The following is a 16,967-nucleotide window of genomic DNA, read 5'->3' on the forward strand; positions in this document are numbered from 1 at the left end:
CGTAGTCAGTTTCCTAGTCCCGAAGAGCGGGCAGTGTTGGATCTTTTGGCTCGAAGATGGGTTTTAAATGCTTCGAGGTATAATTTACAATCGAGTATGGATGTTTTCTTTCAATGGGAACCACCGAAGCAAAGGTATGTGTTTGATATGATGTGTACTTTTCTCCGTCAGGAATGGGAAAATAATGAGTTGGGTCCGATTCCGCAGGAAGTGCTTGATGTCCAGTCAGATTTTGCTCAAGGGACGATAGTGGAGTCTGATGTTACAGATGCTGTAGAGACAATACTTGTCTTCAGGTCTAGGCTACCGCCTCAGACATTGTACGACCCTGATTCCTTTGTTAGGAGGAAAGTGAAGCAGTATCCCATGAGAGAGGTTTCCCCTGTATGGAGAGAGGCAGTTCAGGCTAATGTTAATCAGGGTATTCAAGCTGAGCCAGCTCATTTTCAGCGAGTATGGGTACATGTCCCTTGGAAAAGAGCAGAAGTCTTGGCTCTTAAGCAGACTTTACCGGACCCTCGTAAAAATCCTGCTGGTTATTACAAAGAGTTGTCTCAGACAGTTGAAGCATGTATTATGAATCTAGCTGACATAGATATGTTAATGGGTAATGTAGTCCCTCAACCTTTGTGGGCGAAGATTCGTCATGAGAATCCTGCGCAAGAATTAGGAGATACGTGGGCTAATATCGTTGCTGCAGATGGTCGGCAGGTGGGAGGTGCCAAACCTGAACCTTTGGTTGCAGAATTACCTGGTAGAATTATTAATTTGATGAAAACTATGATGCCTGCCTTATGAGTGAATTGGGATAAGTTAGCAGCATGCAAACAAAAGAAAGATGAAAGTGTGTCTGATTTCTTCACTAGGTTTGAAGAAATGTTTATCGATCATAGTGGTCAGGATATGAGCACTGAAGATGGTCAAAGGTTGTTTGTGGACAAAATGGTCTTTAATTTGCTTCCCGAACTTTCTAATAAGTTGAAGGATTCCGAGAGTTCATGGGCTGTTTCTTTGTCGGCCCAGATCTTGGCTACTGCGCAATATTATGAGAATAGGGATAAAGTAGAGAAGGATAAAGTAGAGAGGAAGACTAAAGAATTAAAGACGAAAGTTCTTTTGCAGCAAGCTTATCCGCCTCGTACGAATCAGCCTCAGTATCAGCAACCCCCACAGTTTCAGAGATTGTTACAGAAGCCTGAGTATTTTGCTCCGCGATTTTTGCCAGGCCCTAATCAGTGTGCTTATTGCAGAGAAGAAGGTCACTTTAAGCGTAGTTGTCCGGTTCTGCTACAGCGTGCGAATGGTGTATCTGATCAGAGAGGGCGTGGTGGTTTTCAGCAAGCTCCTAGGGGTAGGGGACCTGGTGTGTTTCCTCGGAATGAGCGTTCCTTTCCCCCTCAGAATTCTGCGAATTGTTTTGACCGACAGAATGTTCCGACTGTTCAGTCTGCTCAGTACTATGCTGATGATTACTGTGTTGAGAGCGAGAGTGCTGGTTATAATGATTGCTAGGACAGCCATGGGCAAAGAGAGGGAGTAGTGTCAGTTCCAGTAAACCAGAGTGGACCTTATGTTAAAGTGGTTACATTAGGTGTGGCAGAACCTTTTCTTTTGGATACTGGTGCGGCAAAGAGTTCTATTATGCACTCTAAACTTCCTGGCGCACCTTTGTCTGGCTTGACCAATGTTTCAGTAGGATTTTCTGGCGCCCCAGTTCGTAATCCGGTCTCCAGTCCTTTGTCTCTTTCTATCGGTCCTTGTGAATTGGAAGCTCCTCTTATTTTAACGACTGGTTGTGGTGAGAATCTGTTGGGTTTGGACTTGCTGAAAAGATTGTATGCGACATTGCATTGCTCTCCTGAGGGAGTACATCTTACGGTGGGTAAGAAAGTGATTTCTCCAATGTATTTGTCTAAAGATTGCCTTCCACTGGAATTGCGTTCTCTTCCTGATACACTCTGGGCCACAGGTCCCAATGATGTTGGTCTCTTGCAGATTCCACCCTATGTTGTTACTCTCAAGTCGAATGCTAGGCCACTTCGTATTCCGCAATATAAGATCTCGAGTGATGACGAGAGAGCCCTTTTAGCGATCATCTATGATTTGGTTGAGAAGGTGTGGTTGAAGAAACGAGAGGTAACATGTGTAACAGTCCTGTTTTGCCTGTCCTTAAGCGTACTGATGCTTCTCAGCCGCCTGTGTACAGGTTTGTGATCGATGTTCGAGAGGTTAACAAGATTGTCGTACCACAGATTCCTGTTGTTCCGGATATCACTGCTTTATTGACTTTGATTCCTGCGTCAGCTGCCTGGTTTTCGGTTATTGATTTAAAGAATGCTTTCTTTAGTATTCCGATTGCTGAGGAAAGCAGAGATATTTTTGGCTTCTCTTTAGGAGGCCGAAGCTTCCGGTTTAAGAGAGCTCCTCAAGGTTATTGTGAAAGTCCCTCAATCTATAGTCAGGCGTTGAAAACTCAGCTTGATAATTTTGTGTTGCCTTCTGGTGCACCTCTTATTCAGTATGTTGACGATTTACTGATTGCTGCTGATGATGAAAAGATTTGTAAAGAAGCTACTCTTTCTTTGTTACGATATTTGTCTGACCTTCACCATAAAGTGTCTCCTTCTAAGTTACAGTATTGCCGCCAAGAAGTGACCTACTTAGGTCATCTCTTGTCGAAGGAGGGACGGCGATTTACCCCAGAACGAATTCAAGCGATTGCGCAAATGAGTGTGCCATCCACGCAGAGAGAAGTGCGTGCATTTTTAGGTATCACTTCATATTGTAGGCAAAGGATCCCCAATTTTTCTTTGCTAGCAAAGCCTTTATTGGCATTGACTTTTAAAGATACTCCGCATCCTCTCCCTTGGTCTGATGAATGTCAGAAAAGTTTTTCTGAATTACGTGACGCATTGTGTTCTGCTCCGGTGTTGGGTACTCCAGATTACAGTAAACCTTTTACATTGTATGTTCACGAGAGAGAAGATTGTGCGTTGTCAGTTCTGACACAGCAATTCGGGGAAAAACAGCGTCCATGTGCGTATTTTTCATCGACGTTAGATCCGGTAGCTAGAGCGTTGCCGAGTTGTCTGAGAGCTACAGCGGCCGCTGCTGTTTCTATCCGACAGTCTGCTGGTTTGGTATTGGATAATACATTGATTGTGATGGTCCCACATGCAGTGGATACCTTATTGAATAGGACCAAGACACAGCATCTTACTAGTGCTCGTTTGTCAGGGTAAGAGTTGACGCTTTTGGCTAGCCATGTATACATCAAAAGATGCAATGTGTTGAATCCAGCTACGTTGTTGCTGATTTCTGTAGAGACAGATGTTCAGGAACAGCATGATTGTTTTCTTCGGACAGAGGAAGAAACAAAAGCTAGAGTTGATTTAAAGGATATTCCTCTTTCGGATGTTGATGGCACCCTATGGGTAGATGGTTCATGTTTTAAGCTTCCGAATGGAGAAACGACTGCAGCATATGCTGTCACAACTTTACATACAGTTGTTGAAACAGCACGTATTGCACAGAATTCAGCTCAAGCAGCAGAACTAATAGCATTGACGAGAGCATGTGTGTTGTCAGAAGAAAAACGAGTGAATGTTTACACTGATAGCCAATATGCGTTTGGTGTTGCCCATAGTTTTGGACGCTTGTGGAGAGAGAGAGGATTTTTGACATCGCATGGTATGAAAAATTCAGCATGGGCAACTAGTGAATGAACTTCTTGAGTCACTTACGTTGCCAAAGCAGATTGCAATTGGGAAGTGTAGTGCGCATAAAAAGGTTGTGGGCGATGTGGGTCAAGGAAATGCGTTTGCAGATGAAGTTGCGAAAGAAACAGCGAGGAATATGACGAGTCGAATGTATGTTGCAGGCCCCGCATGATGGGTTGTGGAAAGCGGAATGTGTGAAGACACAATAGAAAGTGTAAAGTTGATTCAGGCTGAAGCTACTGAGAAGGAAGTGAGTACATGGAGAGAAAGTACGGGTATGTTCGATTCGACAGGTTGTTGGGTTGAGTTGTCGGAGCACCAGCGATAGTTGTTACCCGATGCGTATGTGCTCCCAGTGGTTACTATGGCTCATGGAATGGCTCACATAAGTTCAAAAGGAATATGCAAGTTTTTGGCTCCAGTATGGCTGAATGCTGGAATTCCTAAATGTGCTGAGAATGTAGTGAAGCATTGTATGATTTGTCTGATGTACAATCCTGGAAAGGGAACTCCAACTCCAGCTGGTCATTTTGCTCCTCCAACTTATCCGTTTGAGGTGATACAGTTAGATTACATTCACATGGAGAGATGCAACAATTTGAAGTATGTCCTTGTGGTTGTTTGCACCTTTTCCAGATGGATAGAGGCCTACCCCCTAAAGGATAATACTGCCTTGTCTACAGCCAAGGTTTTGCTCAAAGAGTACTTCCCTAGGTATGGATTGCCGAGAATTGTATGGAGTGACAATGGGAGTGAATTTGTGGGCCAGATCATGAAGAAAGTGTGTGCGGGATTGGGTATCCATCAGAAGTTCCACGCTGCGAATCACTCCCAGTCAGCTGGTCCTGTTGAGTGTTATAATGGCACGTTAAAGCTTAAACTGGCTAAGATACAAGCGAGCACTGGTCTTACATGGCCAGATGCTTTGCCATTGGCTCTTTTGTCAACAAGGACGACAGAACATTCTCGTATGGGACTTAGTCCCTATGAAATTGTGTTTGGTCGTCCGGCCATTGTTTGGGGTGTCCCCCGGCCCAAAAAGTACAGTGACATTGAGTACCCTATGTTGGTGGATTATTTACATGACTTGACTGCTAAATTACGTGTTCTCCACCAACAGGTCTATGACAGTTTGCCGGCAGCATCTGCGAATCCAGGTCACAAGATCCAACCCGGCCACTACGTTCTGCTGAAGAATTTCCAGGGATCGAAAAATTTGGAGCCGAGGTGGACTGGACCGCATTTGGTTTTGTTAGTAACTCGGACTGCTGTTAGAGTAGCTGGTAAAAAGAATTGGGTGCATGCCACCCACTGTAAGCTAGTCCCGCTACCCTTACCGTATGATAAGTGGGTGAGGGGAGGTATTGGCGATTCTGAATGCGAAAGGACCCCCAGATTCGTGCCTTTTAGTGATGCACATTTGGAATGGACTCAATCAGAACGTGCAGATGACGACATCTTACAAGCTGCTGTGCCTCCTGAAATGAGACTGGATACGACAGATCCAGAAACCCTGTTTCAAGACCAGACTGTGCCTGGCAAAGAACGTTACAATTTGAGACCGAGAAAAGATAAAAAGGACTAATAAAGCAAATTTTTTTTACATGAGTTACACCTTTTCAGATCAAAATACTTTTTTTACTTTTTTTCTTTTTCGAGTCACCATCCGGACTCAGCTGCAGGGTCACGGTAGGAAGTTCCTAAGGGGTGAGCCGCGAATTGACGAAAGGTCTGTGGTTCATGGTCGTTAGTACGATCTTGACGCACACTTAAGTGAAGAAGGTAATAGCCGTGAGCAGTACGTTAGAGGATGGAGTCTTTTGGGTCTGATAAGAGTGTTGAGGAAAAAGGTTTAAAAATGAAAATGTATATATTGATCCGTAGCAAATGTTTTTTAATATTGTGTTTCTTAATGCTTCTGAATATTATGCTGGGTTGTGTGGGTTGAATTTTCTATGCCATACAACATACGCCTACGTTTACGTCCCAGCCTACTCTTTCTTCCTTTACTGTTTCTCCACATAAGTTTCATACTTTGCCTGAACATGAACAGACACGAAGATCAGAATTCATTAACAACTCATTTATACAGTTGCTGCATCAGCATCAGCTAGTTGTAAATACTACGAACTGCTGGGTATATGGTCTTATGCCGCATATGACAGATAAGGGAATGCCTTATTTGGTTTTGCCTTTTTCGCCTAACGGGTCAGTTTGGGTGCTCCAGTCGATGTTTATTTATGCGAATGAAGCAACACCTGTACGTTCCGTCAAAGATAATGCGAGTAATAATGCCTTGATACGGGGAATAGTAGATATGATTAGAGATATCGATGCATACAATGCTATCCCAAAGGATGAAGTACGAGCATATGTTGGTTGGAACAAGACAGAGTATAGCATTCGTTTGACAGAGAAGGAGAGACGAAAAAGGTCTCCTACTATTTGGATTGTACCCCACCGAGGTCAACTATGTCTGCAAGGTAGTGGTCAGAATCCGAGAGCTCAGCTTAGTAAGAGTGTGTGCATCCACCACACTTATGTCTATACGTCCCAGAATTCTCCACCGTTCGTGCCAGCAAAGGGCACGTATTTTGTTTGTCATGACAGAGCATACACGTGGTTGCCATCTGATTTTTCAGGCACATGTTATGTGGCATTTTTGCTTCCTCCTACTTACACTGCTGTTTTCGATTACCACAAGACGAGATATGGTAGAGGCGTTATCGATGCGGAAGATACTGTCGCACAAGAAGCTGGAGACTTCTTTAAGGGTTTCGTGCCCTTTTGGGGTCCTATGACCAATAGCAGGAATATTCCTCAGCTTACGAGAGTGGTCGAGGCCACTATTAATGAGACTGCTGGTGCCCTAAGCAATATTACAGCGGAGCTTCAGGCGGATCGTCTTATGACGTTACAAAATCGTATGGTTTTAGACATCATACTTGCAGATAGAGGTGGGGTATGTAAATTGATCGGATCTAGTTGCTGCATTTTCATACCAGATAATGCCCCGACAGTGTACCAAGCCATCTTTAGGTTACGTAAGTCCGCTGAGTCTATACATGTAGACGAAGGGGACTGGTCATTGACAGGATGGATTTGGGAATTGTTGTCCAAATGGGGATGGAAGGTTCTGATGTTCCTTGGTATGGCGTTAGCTATCCTTTTCTCGTGTTGCGTATGCATCCAATGTGGTCCCACCATTTGTAGTCTCTGTGCTACGATCTGTGTGAGACCCGTTTCGAGAGAAGATAAGGAGAATAGGATGATGTTACAGCAACACCTTGATGATCTGATGAGAATAGACATAGACTTGGATTCAGATTGACGTGAGTTTATGTCATTGCCTACGTAATGGCAAAAGGAGGGACTGAGGTTCCGTGATTTCTGAACCCGACTCCATTTTGTTTACGCTGTCCAAATACGCCATTTTGGTGTTGCCATTTTATTTATTTATTTATTTAAGAAGCTTATAGAGCGCACAGCTACCCCCGAAGGGGGTGTCCCGGCGCTACAGAATACTTGTCAGTCAGATGGGGCGATAAACGGTGCATGTTGACTAGAGGGAGAAGCACATTTTAAGGGAGAGTGAACAGCCAGGTCTTAAGTTTACGGCGGAACACTTGCTCTGAATCAATAAACCTGAGATCAAGTGGGAGGCTGTTCCAAAATTTGCCAGCAGCCACTCCAAACGTTCTGCCACCGCTCCTGGCGCAGCGAAATCTGGGTACCACCAGGAGGCGTAGGCTGTTGGATCTTAATGCTCTAACAGATCGAGACAATTTGAGTCTAGTCCTCAGGTAAGCCGGGCCAGAGCCATTAATGGAACGGAAGGCAAGGATCAAGACTTTGAACTGGATACGTCTGGAGATGGGAAGCCAGTGCAGTTCTTTCCGATAAGCCGCAACAGAGTGGCGGAAAGGAATATTTCCGATTAGTCTGGCGGCTGCATTTTGAACAACTTGTAACCTAACAATAAGGTAGAGGGGGGCGCCTGCATAGAGACTATTGGCATAGTCTAAATGTGACATGATCAGGGCATGGACAACAGTCTTACGGGAGTCCAAAGGGAGATAGGGGCAGATCTTCCTGATCATGCGCAGTTTGCCAAAGCAGGCAGATGTAACTTTGTTGATCTGGGCTTTACAAGACAAGGTGTTGTCAAAATGGAAACCCAAGTTGCGGGCTGACTGGACTGGGATTGGAGGGGGATTCAGAACGGCCGGCCACCAAAGGGTGGTAGGAGGGGCAGTTTTTTGGTTAAAGAATAGGACCTCCGTTTTGTCAGTGTTCAGGACCAGATGGTTGGCAGCCATCCAAGAACAGATGTTGCCTAGGCAGTTACGGAAGTTAGAGAAGTGGGAGTCATAGTGGTCTCTAAAAGAAAAGATAAGCTGCGTATCATCAGCGTAGGAGACCACCCTGACCCCCCACGACTCAACCACTCTGGCAAGAGGGCCTAAATAAACATTGAACAAAAGAGGGCTCAAGGCCGAGCCCTGAGGCACTCCACACAGGAGAGGTTTATCTTCTGATTCAAAGAGCCGAAGAAGTACCCTCTGCGTCCTCCCTGTAAGGAACAAACTGAGCCAGGTCAGTACAGTGCCTCCAATACCCAGCTGCTGCAGACGATCCAGTAGTATATCATGGGACACCGTATCGAAAGCGGCGGACAGGTCGAGGAGGACCAACATTGCCTCCTCTCCCCTCTCCACACACTCTCGAATTGTCTCTGATACCTCTAGCAGAGCAGTCTCCGTGCTAAAGCTGGTTCTCAAGCAGGACTGGGAGTCATGCAGCAGCTGGTTTGTTTCTAGATAGTGGGACAATTGCCTCTGAACTACCTTTTCCAGAATCTTTGCAGGTTTGGGAAGGAGGGATATCGGGCGGTAGTTGGAGAATTGTGAGGGATCAGCATCCGTTTTTTTTAGAATGGGGACCAGCATGCCTGTTTCCACAATGAGGGGAACTGGCCTCTGGTTTAAGAGGAGTTCCATATGGAAAGGAGAGGGCTGGTTAAGATCGGAGCAAGATTTCCCATCACTTTAGCGGGGACTGGATCACATGGTGACCCTGACGTAACCTGACAGAGTATTTTTCGCGGCTGTATCAGGCATAAGCTCTTCAAAGAAATTAAATGAGCATTTCTGAGTGTCAAGCTCAGTGGTTATAGAGGGGGACAAAATTGATGTAAATGAGGAGGATAGCTTATTGATTTCGCTTGAAAAAATTCAGAGAGCCCATTGCAAAGGGTCTGACTGGGAGAGCTCTGGGCCTTCAAAGCAGGAGGATTCACAAAATCCTTCACTATCTTAAAGAGGGTTTTGGTGGAATTCTCAGCCTTTTTAATTAACTGTGAAAAATAACCTCTCATCGTAGACCGTTTTAGCTTTTGGAATTTATTCAAGGCCGACTTATATAATGATTTAGACTCAGAATCGTAGGACTGCCGCCATTTGCGTTCGAGTTGTTTGCATCGACTCTTTTCCTCCCGCAACACTGGGGAAAACCAAGGAGCAGAGGGTCGGATCTGGCAGAAGTGATAGGGGCAAGGGGGGAAATAGCATCAAGTGCAGTGGTGAGAGCCGAATTTTATCTAGCAACTTCCTCATTAAGATCTAAGGAAGAATGGAACTGATAAGAAAAATAGGGGTCCATGGTGGCACAGGTAACATTAGGCCATTTACGTCCACTCTCTCTATTCAAGGAGACAAGGGAAGGAAGGGAGGGAATAGTAATTTCAAAAGGAAGGAGAAAATGGTCATACCAGGTAAGGGGCAATGCAGGGAGCGAAATGACACCAGGGTGATTCGTAAATATAAGGTCAAGGGTATGACCAGCTATATGTGTCGGACCATTAACCAATTGGTACAGGGTTAAACCTTGCAAGGTATCAATTAGAAGAGACGCCTGAGGGCAGGAAGGGTTGTCAACATGTAAGTTAAAATCTCCTAACACCGTAAAATAAGCGTGTTTTAAGGAGAGATCGGCTATTGTTTGTAGCAGGGTAGTAAGTGAAGAAGCAGAGGCAGTAGGGGATTATAAATCAGGATACCAGCTAAGATAATAGTAGCTGAGTCCAAGATCGTAAAATACATAGCTTCAATAAGCCCTAGATTAGTGAGCTTCTTAGTGGTCAGTTTAAGATAAGATTTTAAAATAACAGCAAGGCCACCTCCAGTTTTGTTATTGTCACGATTGATACCCACCAATCGGTAGCCGGAGGGAGTGGCTAGGTGTATATCAGGTTTGGCGGTATCTTTAAGCCACGTTTCAGTAAGAAATAGGATATTCCAATCCTGCGTATCAATGGATAGCCATATCTCATTGGCATGGCACGGCAGGGAGCGACAGTTGACTAGGGCCGCCTTTAATCTAGGGGGAATCTGGGGTTTAATGACCTTCGATGAGGGAGGGCACTGATTCCGATAGGGAGCAATGGCGAACTTACACAAGGAACAATTGTAAGGGAGGGCCTCTAAGGTAGATGGACAACAGCAGACATCTGGGGAGCAGATGCCTTGTCTGAGTTGAAGGAGCTGAGTATTAGTCCCAAAAATTTTCATGGGTCCAGTGTCAGGGGGACCGGCACTAGGCGCGGGCCAGGCGCGGACGGGCGCAGACGGGCTTGCCTTAGGCGAATAGGCCATCACGTAGGCCTATGGAGGTAACTAGACGAACAAAGTTGCATGGGCTTAGTTGTTCATGCACTTATTAACTAAGCCTTTTCTTGACTCTAAAGTACATTGTAAGGAACTGACCTCTTTATCTGAAACTGACCCTTTGCGAGGCCAATTTCCTTGGTTGATTGCTATCTGAGATTGTAAGTCAAAGTTCAGGACATCGTTAACTTTTAGCTTTTCTACACATGCCTTATCTTTCTCGTTATCTATCATTTTTTCCATTTTATGTTCCTTCGTTACATGCATTGTGCTTTCAATTATGGGTTTGTCCGGCTTGTGGAAATTGAATTTGGGACATCCTAATAATTAACTTGTGGGGTTGGTACAATGTAAAGTGTAGTCACAAACAGTGGTTTGGCATGGACAGTAGGGCATTAGAGAATATACACCCAACCATAGAATTGAGAGGGGGTAAATCTTGAATTTTACGATAGAGGATTCTAGTATAGGATGTTCTCATGCCTGTTAGATGATTGCTAACTAAAGTCCCGGGTACAGGGATTTCTTGTGTTTGAATTGCATTGAGTGGAGGGCTTTCCCTGTGGCACCCATTCTTCCCTCTGAGCTCCACTTGTTATTGTATGTGTGGTACGGCGGCTCAGCCATGAGAGCTTGTTTTAAAACATATGTTGGGAGGTTCCTTTTTATGAGACTCCTGTTCTGGACCATTTAAAAACTCTCCCCATTACATGTGGTGTGATGTTAAATAGCTTAATTACACCACTGGTTTGGCTATAGATTAGTTGGCTTTTTGACTACTGGGTTGGGATATTTGCTGCCCAAGTCTGATATAACAAAGAGGGTTCCAGATGGATAAGAATTGCCTGGCCTTCACTGATGACCAGATAGCAGTGATCCTGTCAGGGCCGTCGTTGTTCCCAGGTGCCCCGCTTAGAGGGACTACCTCTGCTCGAGAGGAATGGGAAAAACTATCGACATTAAAAAAGAAATAAGTAAGGATTGCGCTACATGGCGCGTTGATGACAGAATACTATACAGCAGGAGCAGCGCCCCCCAGTTTGTTGGTTAGGATTGAGCCACGAATATTCCTGGATGACAGTAAGTTCTGCCAAGATTGGAGTTTCATCGCCAACAAGTGCACCAGGGACTGGCTCATTCGACTGAGTGAGGATCTTCTTAAAGAGATCCTAGAGCTGGAAGAAATCATAGCTAAAGATACTACTCTGGTGGACAGTAAGGAGCACCTGCAGAGAATTCAGGACGATCTGACCGACTATAAGAATTATAAGAATTATATGGTCAACCAAAAAATAAAAGGGTTAACTAGAAATTTGGAAAGGTACACACACGAGTGGGCATTCCCGTATGTGAAGGAGGAATATTACCAACAGGGATCGGAACTGCCCAGTGCAGGAACCCGACAGAGAGGCAGGGGAGGTAGACAACAGCCCAGACGTACACCTAATAACTGGACGTTTGAAAATACTTCAAGCGAGGAAGAAGAAGAACCCCAGCAGGGCAATAGGGTGAGATTTAACCAACAAGATCGCCAGAACGAAGATCTGGGCGCTCTACTACGCTCTTTTTTAGGACAGGGTCAGAGAACCAATCACAACAGGGGAAGGGGGACCCCAGGAAGAGGCAGGGGGAGAGGCAACCCAACACCCCAATGGCAGACCTACTCACCCAGAGTGACTCGCAGCCGAGGCCGCACATTGAATTAAATGAGAGTATTGTTGTTAACCTGTCAGATCATATTTTAACATCTAATGAGGAGAAAGTTCTTAATAAGGGATTGGGCTTTGTCCCGACGCCCAGACATGATGCATTCAAGTGTCGCATTGAGTTCAACGAAACGATGCGCAAGATTAAACTGAAGAAATTCTTTGCGAATAAAGAAAAAACCACTGATTTGTTTCGAGGGACTAATCTTAAAAAACCTTCGACATTTTGTCCACCTACGGCTACAGTAGGTCCAGAAGTGGCTGTGTTTGAGGAGAGGGTCCTTCGTGATATTGAAACATTTGAAAAATCCCAGGAACATTGTAGACACACAAACATGACTACCGACGATTGGAAGGCAGTCAGGGCACTGGAACAGAACAGTTCACTGACTATAAAGTCAGCAGACAAAGGGAGTGCGGTTGTGGTCCTTAACACCAGGGATTATGACGCAGAGGTATAACGTCTACTTAGTGTGCGTGTAAATTACAGACCCCTAAACAGGGATCCTGTTGAGGAGTTATTGAAGATTATTCATGAAATGGTGAGCAGAGCAAAGACCAACAAATGGATCTCTGTGAAAGAGGCGGAGTTTCTGGTGAATGACACCCCCAGGACTCCTGTGTTTTATATCTTACCAAAGATACACAAACCAACCCGTCCTCCACCCGGCAGGCCCATAGTGTCGGGGATACAATCAATTCTGGAGCCCCTCTCTCAATATGCAGATTATTTTCTCCGTGAAGCGGTGGTTAACCAGCAGTCCTTTGTAAAGGATACCACTGATGTCCTGAACATATTGGATAATCGTTCCATATGATCCGGAAGTGCAGTGGCTGGTAACAATTGATGTCGAGTCCCGGTACACGAGTATTCCCCAGGACGCTACGCTGGTGGCAGCAGCGCGCGCCCTGGGGGATCTCGAGTGGTTCTATGACGTTCCACAATCTTTTGTCATGGAATGTGTTGAAGTGGCCTTCACCCGTAACTATTTCATGTACAAAAATCAACTATACCTGCAGACCTCTGGGACTTTTATGGGGGCCACTATGGCCCCCAGTCTGGCATATATATACGTTGGCCAGTTTGAGGAGCACATCGCCTATCCGGATACCAACCCCTTCCAGAGTCAGATTTGTCTCTGGAAGCGATATATAGACGATGTGCTCTGCATATGGCTTGGAGGAGTCTCTGCTGGAGTTTTTCACTTGGCTAAACTCACAGGATCAAGGTCTGAAGTTCACCTGGTCTTATAGCCGTACCAATGCCACTTATCTAGATCTAGACATAGAGGCAGGTGGAAAGGGGTCTCTAAGTACTCGGGTACATCAAAAACTTACCGACAGGAATTATGTCCTGTGGTACAATTCCTACCACCCGAGGGCCCTTCGGGACATTCTTCCGGTGGGTCAATTTCTTAGATATCGGAGAAATTGCTCAGCCACAGATACGTTTGTTGAGCAATCCTGTGATGTTGTCGTGTTCTATCTAGGACCCCGATCAATATTGTGACCTTGTGCCCCTATACGGCTATAATCAATAGATATCCCTATAATGGCATAAACTATGTAAATGTAAATGTAAATGTATAGGCATTTATATAGCGCACTACTTACCCGGAGGGTCCCAAGGCGCTTCGACCGCTGTGAAACCCTTCCTGGCTTCCCTGAGAGATGGTCCCTTTATGGGTATCTCTAGGGTGAGACCAGGCATCCCCGGCGGTCTGGTGGGGCCGTTAGTGAAGATGAGGCAAGCTAGTGCCCAGAGTTGCCGAGTGTGATCGCTGATCAGAGTGGGCACCGAGGCGAGAGAATTATCGAGTCCGCTGACCCTGGTCCAGAAACCTGCCGCACCGGGAATCGAACCCTGGTCCCGGGCCGTCCTCTGCTCTCGGGTCAGTAACTCGTCTCTGCAGCTCATTAAAGTATATGACACAGCAGAAACCACTTCCTTAGATTCCTAGATAACACTCCGAGTTCTTTCAACAGATAAAACCACCAGCAACCTGGGAAAGCCCCGCTTGCTTTGTTTTGATTAGTAATAGAACTCTAACGAGCACTGTAAGAACGACCAGTTCTTAGTGACATCTTTATTGACGTCTTATGTCCAAAAACTTACGTCAAACAAGGCACCTTTCAGATATAAATAATACCAACGTTGCCTTAAGCAAATGCGATGGTGGTGATAAATACAGGAGCAGAACAGCTGTCCCTTGCAGAGCCCAGCAGATACGAGAAGCCCACAGAATTGCCTGGCCTTCACTGATGACCAGATAGCAGTGATCCTGTCAGGGCCGTCGTTGTTCCCAGGTGCCCCGCTTAGAGGGACTACCTCTGCTCGAGAGGAATGGGAAAAACTATCGACATTAAAAAAGAAATAAGTAAGGATTGCGCTACATGGCGCGTTGATGACAGAATACTATACAGCAGGAGCAGCGCCCCCCAGTTTGTTGGTTAGGATTGAGCCACGAATATTCCTGGATGACAGTAAGTTCTGCCAAGATTGGAGTTTCATCGCCAACAAGTGCACCAGGGACTGGCTCATTCGACTGAGTGAGGACCTTCTTAAAGAGATCCTAGAGCTGGAAGAAACCATAGCTAAAGATACTACTCTGGTGGACAGTAAGGAGCACCTGCAGAGAATTCAGGACGATCTGACCGACTATAAGAATTATAAGAATTATATGGTCAACCAAAAAATAAAAGGGTTAACTAGAAATTTGGAAAGGTACACACACGAGTGGGCATTCCCGTATGTGAAGGAGGAATATTACCAACAGGGATCGGAACTGCCCAGTGCAGGAACCCGACAGAGAGGCAGGGGAGGTAGACAACAGCCCAGACGTACACCTAATAACTGGACGTTTGAAAATACTTCAAGCGAGGAAGAAGAAGAACCCCAGCAGGGCAATAGGGTGAGATTTAACCAACAAGATCGCCAGAACGAAGATCTGGGCGCTCTACTACGCTCTTTTTTAGGACAGGGTCAGAGAACCAATCACAACAGGGGAAGGGGGACCCCAGGAAGAGGCAGGGGGAGAGGCAACCCAACACCCCAATGGCAGACCTACTCACCCAGAGTGACTCGCAGCCGAGGCCGCACATTGAATTAAATGAGAGTATTGTTGTTAACCTGTCAGATCATATTTTAACATCTAATGAGGAGAAAGTTCTTAATAAGGGATTGGGCTTTGTCCCGACGCCCAGACATGATGCATTCAAGTGTCGCATTGAGTTCAACGAAACGATGCGCAAGATTAAACTGAAGAAATTCTTTGCGAATAAAGAAAAAACCACTGATTTGTTTCGAGGGACTAATCTTAAAAAACCTTCGACATTTTGTCCACCTACGGCTACAGTAGGTCCAGAAGTGGCTGTGTTTGAGGAGAGGGTCCTTCGTGATATTGAAACATTTGAAAAATCCCAGGAACATTGTAGACACACAAACATGACTACCGACGATTGGAAGGCAGTCAGGGCACTGGAACAGAACAGTTCACTGACTATAAAGTCAGCAGACAAAGGGAGTGCGGTTGTGGTCCTTAACACCAGGGATTATGACGCAGAGGTATAACGTCTACTTAGTGTGCGTGTAAATTACAGACCCCTAAACAGGGATCCTGTTGAGGAGTTATTGAAGATTATTCATGAAATGGTGAGCAGAGCAAAGACCAACAAATGGATCTCTGTGAAAGAGGCGGAGTTTCTGGTGAATGACACCCCCAGGACTCCTGTGTTTTATATCTTACCAAAGATACACAAACCAACCCGTCCTCCACCCGGCAGGCCCATAGTGTCGGGGATACAATCAATTCTGGAGCCCCTCTCTCAATATGCAGATTATTTTCTCCGTGAAGCGGTGGTTAACCAGCAGTCCTTTGTAAAGGATACCACTGATGTCCTGAACATATTGGATAATCGTTCCATATGATCCGGAAGTGCAGTGGCTGGTAACAATTGATGTCGAGTCCCGGTACACGAGTATTCCCCAGGACGCTACGCTGGTGGCAGCAGCGCGCGCCCTGGGGGATCTCGAGTGGTTCTATGACGTTCCACAATCTTTTGTCATGGAATGTGTTGAAGTGGCCTTCACCCGTAACTATTTCATGTACAAAAATCAACTATACCTGCAGACCTCTGGGACTTTTATGGGGGCCACTATGGCCCCCAGTCTGGCATATATATACGTTGGCCAGTTTGAGGAGCACATCGCCTATCCGGATACCAACCCTTTCCAGAGTCAGATTTGTCTCTGGAAGCGATATATAGACGATGTGCTCTGCATATGGTCGGGCTTGGAGGAGTCTCTGCTGGAGTTTTTCACTTGGCTAAACTCACAGGATCAAGGTCTGAAGTTCACCTGGTCTTATAGCCGTACCAATGCCACTTATCTAGATCTAGACATAGAGGCAGGTGGAAAGGGGTCTCTAAGTACTCGGGTACATCAAAAACTTACCGACAGGAATTATGTCCTGTGGTACAATTCCTACCACCCGAGGGCCCTTCGGGACATTCTTCCGGTGGGTCAATTTCTTAGATATCGGAGAAATTGCTCAGCCACAGATACGTTTGTTGAGCAATCCTGTGATGTTGTCGTGTTCTATCTAGGACCCCGATCAATATTGTGACCTTGTGCCCCTATACGGCTATAATCAATAGATATCCCTATAATGGCATAAACTATGTATATGTAAATGTAAATGTATAGGCATTTATATAGCGCACTACTTACCCGGAGGGTCCCAAGGCACTTCGACCGCTGCAAAACCCTTCCTGGCTTCCCTGAGAGATGGTCCCTTTATGGGTATCTCCAGGGTGAGACCAGGCATCCCCGGCGGTCTGGTGGGGCCGTTAGTGAAGATGAGGCAAGCTAGTGCCCA

General features: G+C 45.6%; 1 pseudogene; it reads left to right on the forward strand.

Annotated features, from left to right (window-relative positions):
* Nucleotides 1-366: 366 nt before the first annotated feature.
* LOC147730481 (uncharacterized) lies at nucleotides 367-1,512 on the forward strand (annotated as a pseudogene).
* Nucleotides 1,513-16,967: the final 15,455 nt, after the last annotated feature.

This window comes from Lissotriton vulgaris, chromosome 2_1, assembly GCF_964263255.1.
Source record: "Lissotriton vulgaris chromosome 2_1, aLisVul1.2, whole genome shotgun sequence".
In the NCBI taxonomy this organism is placed as follows: Eukaryota; Metazoa; Chordata; class Amphibia; order Caudata; family Salamandridae; genus Lissotriton; species Lissotriton vulgaris.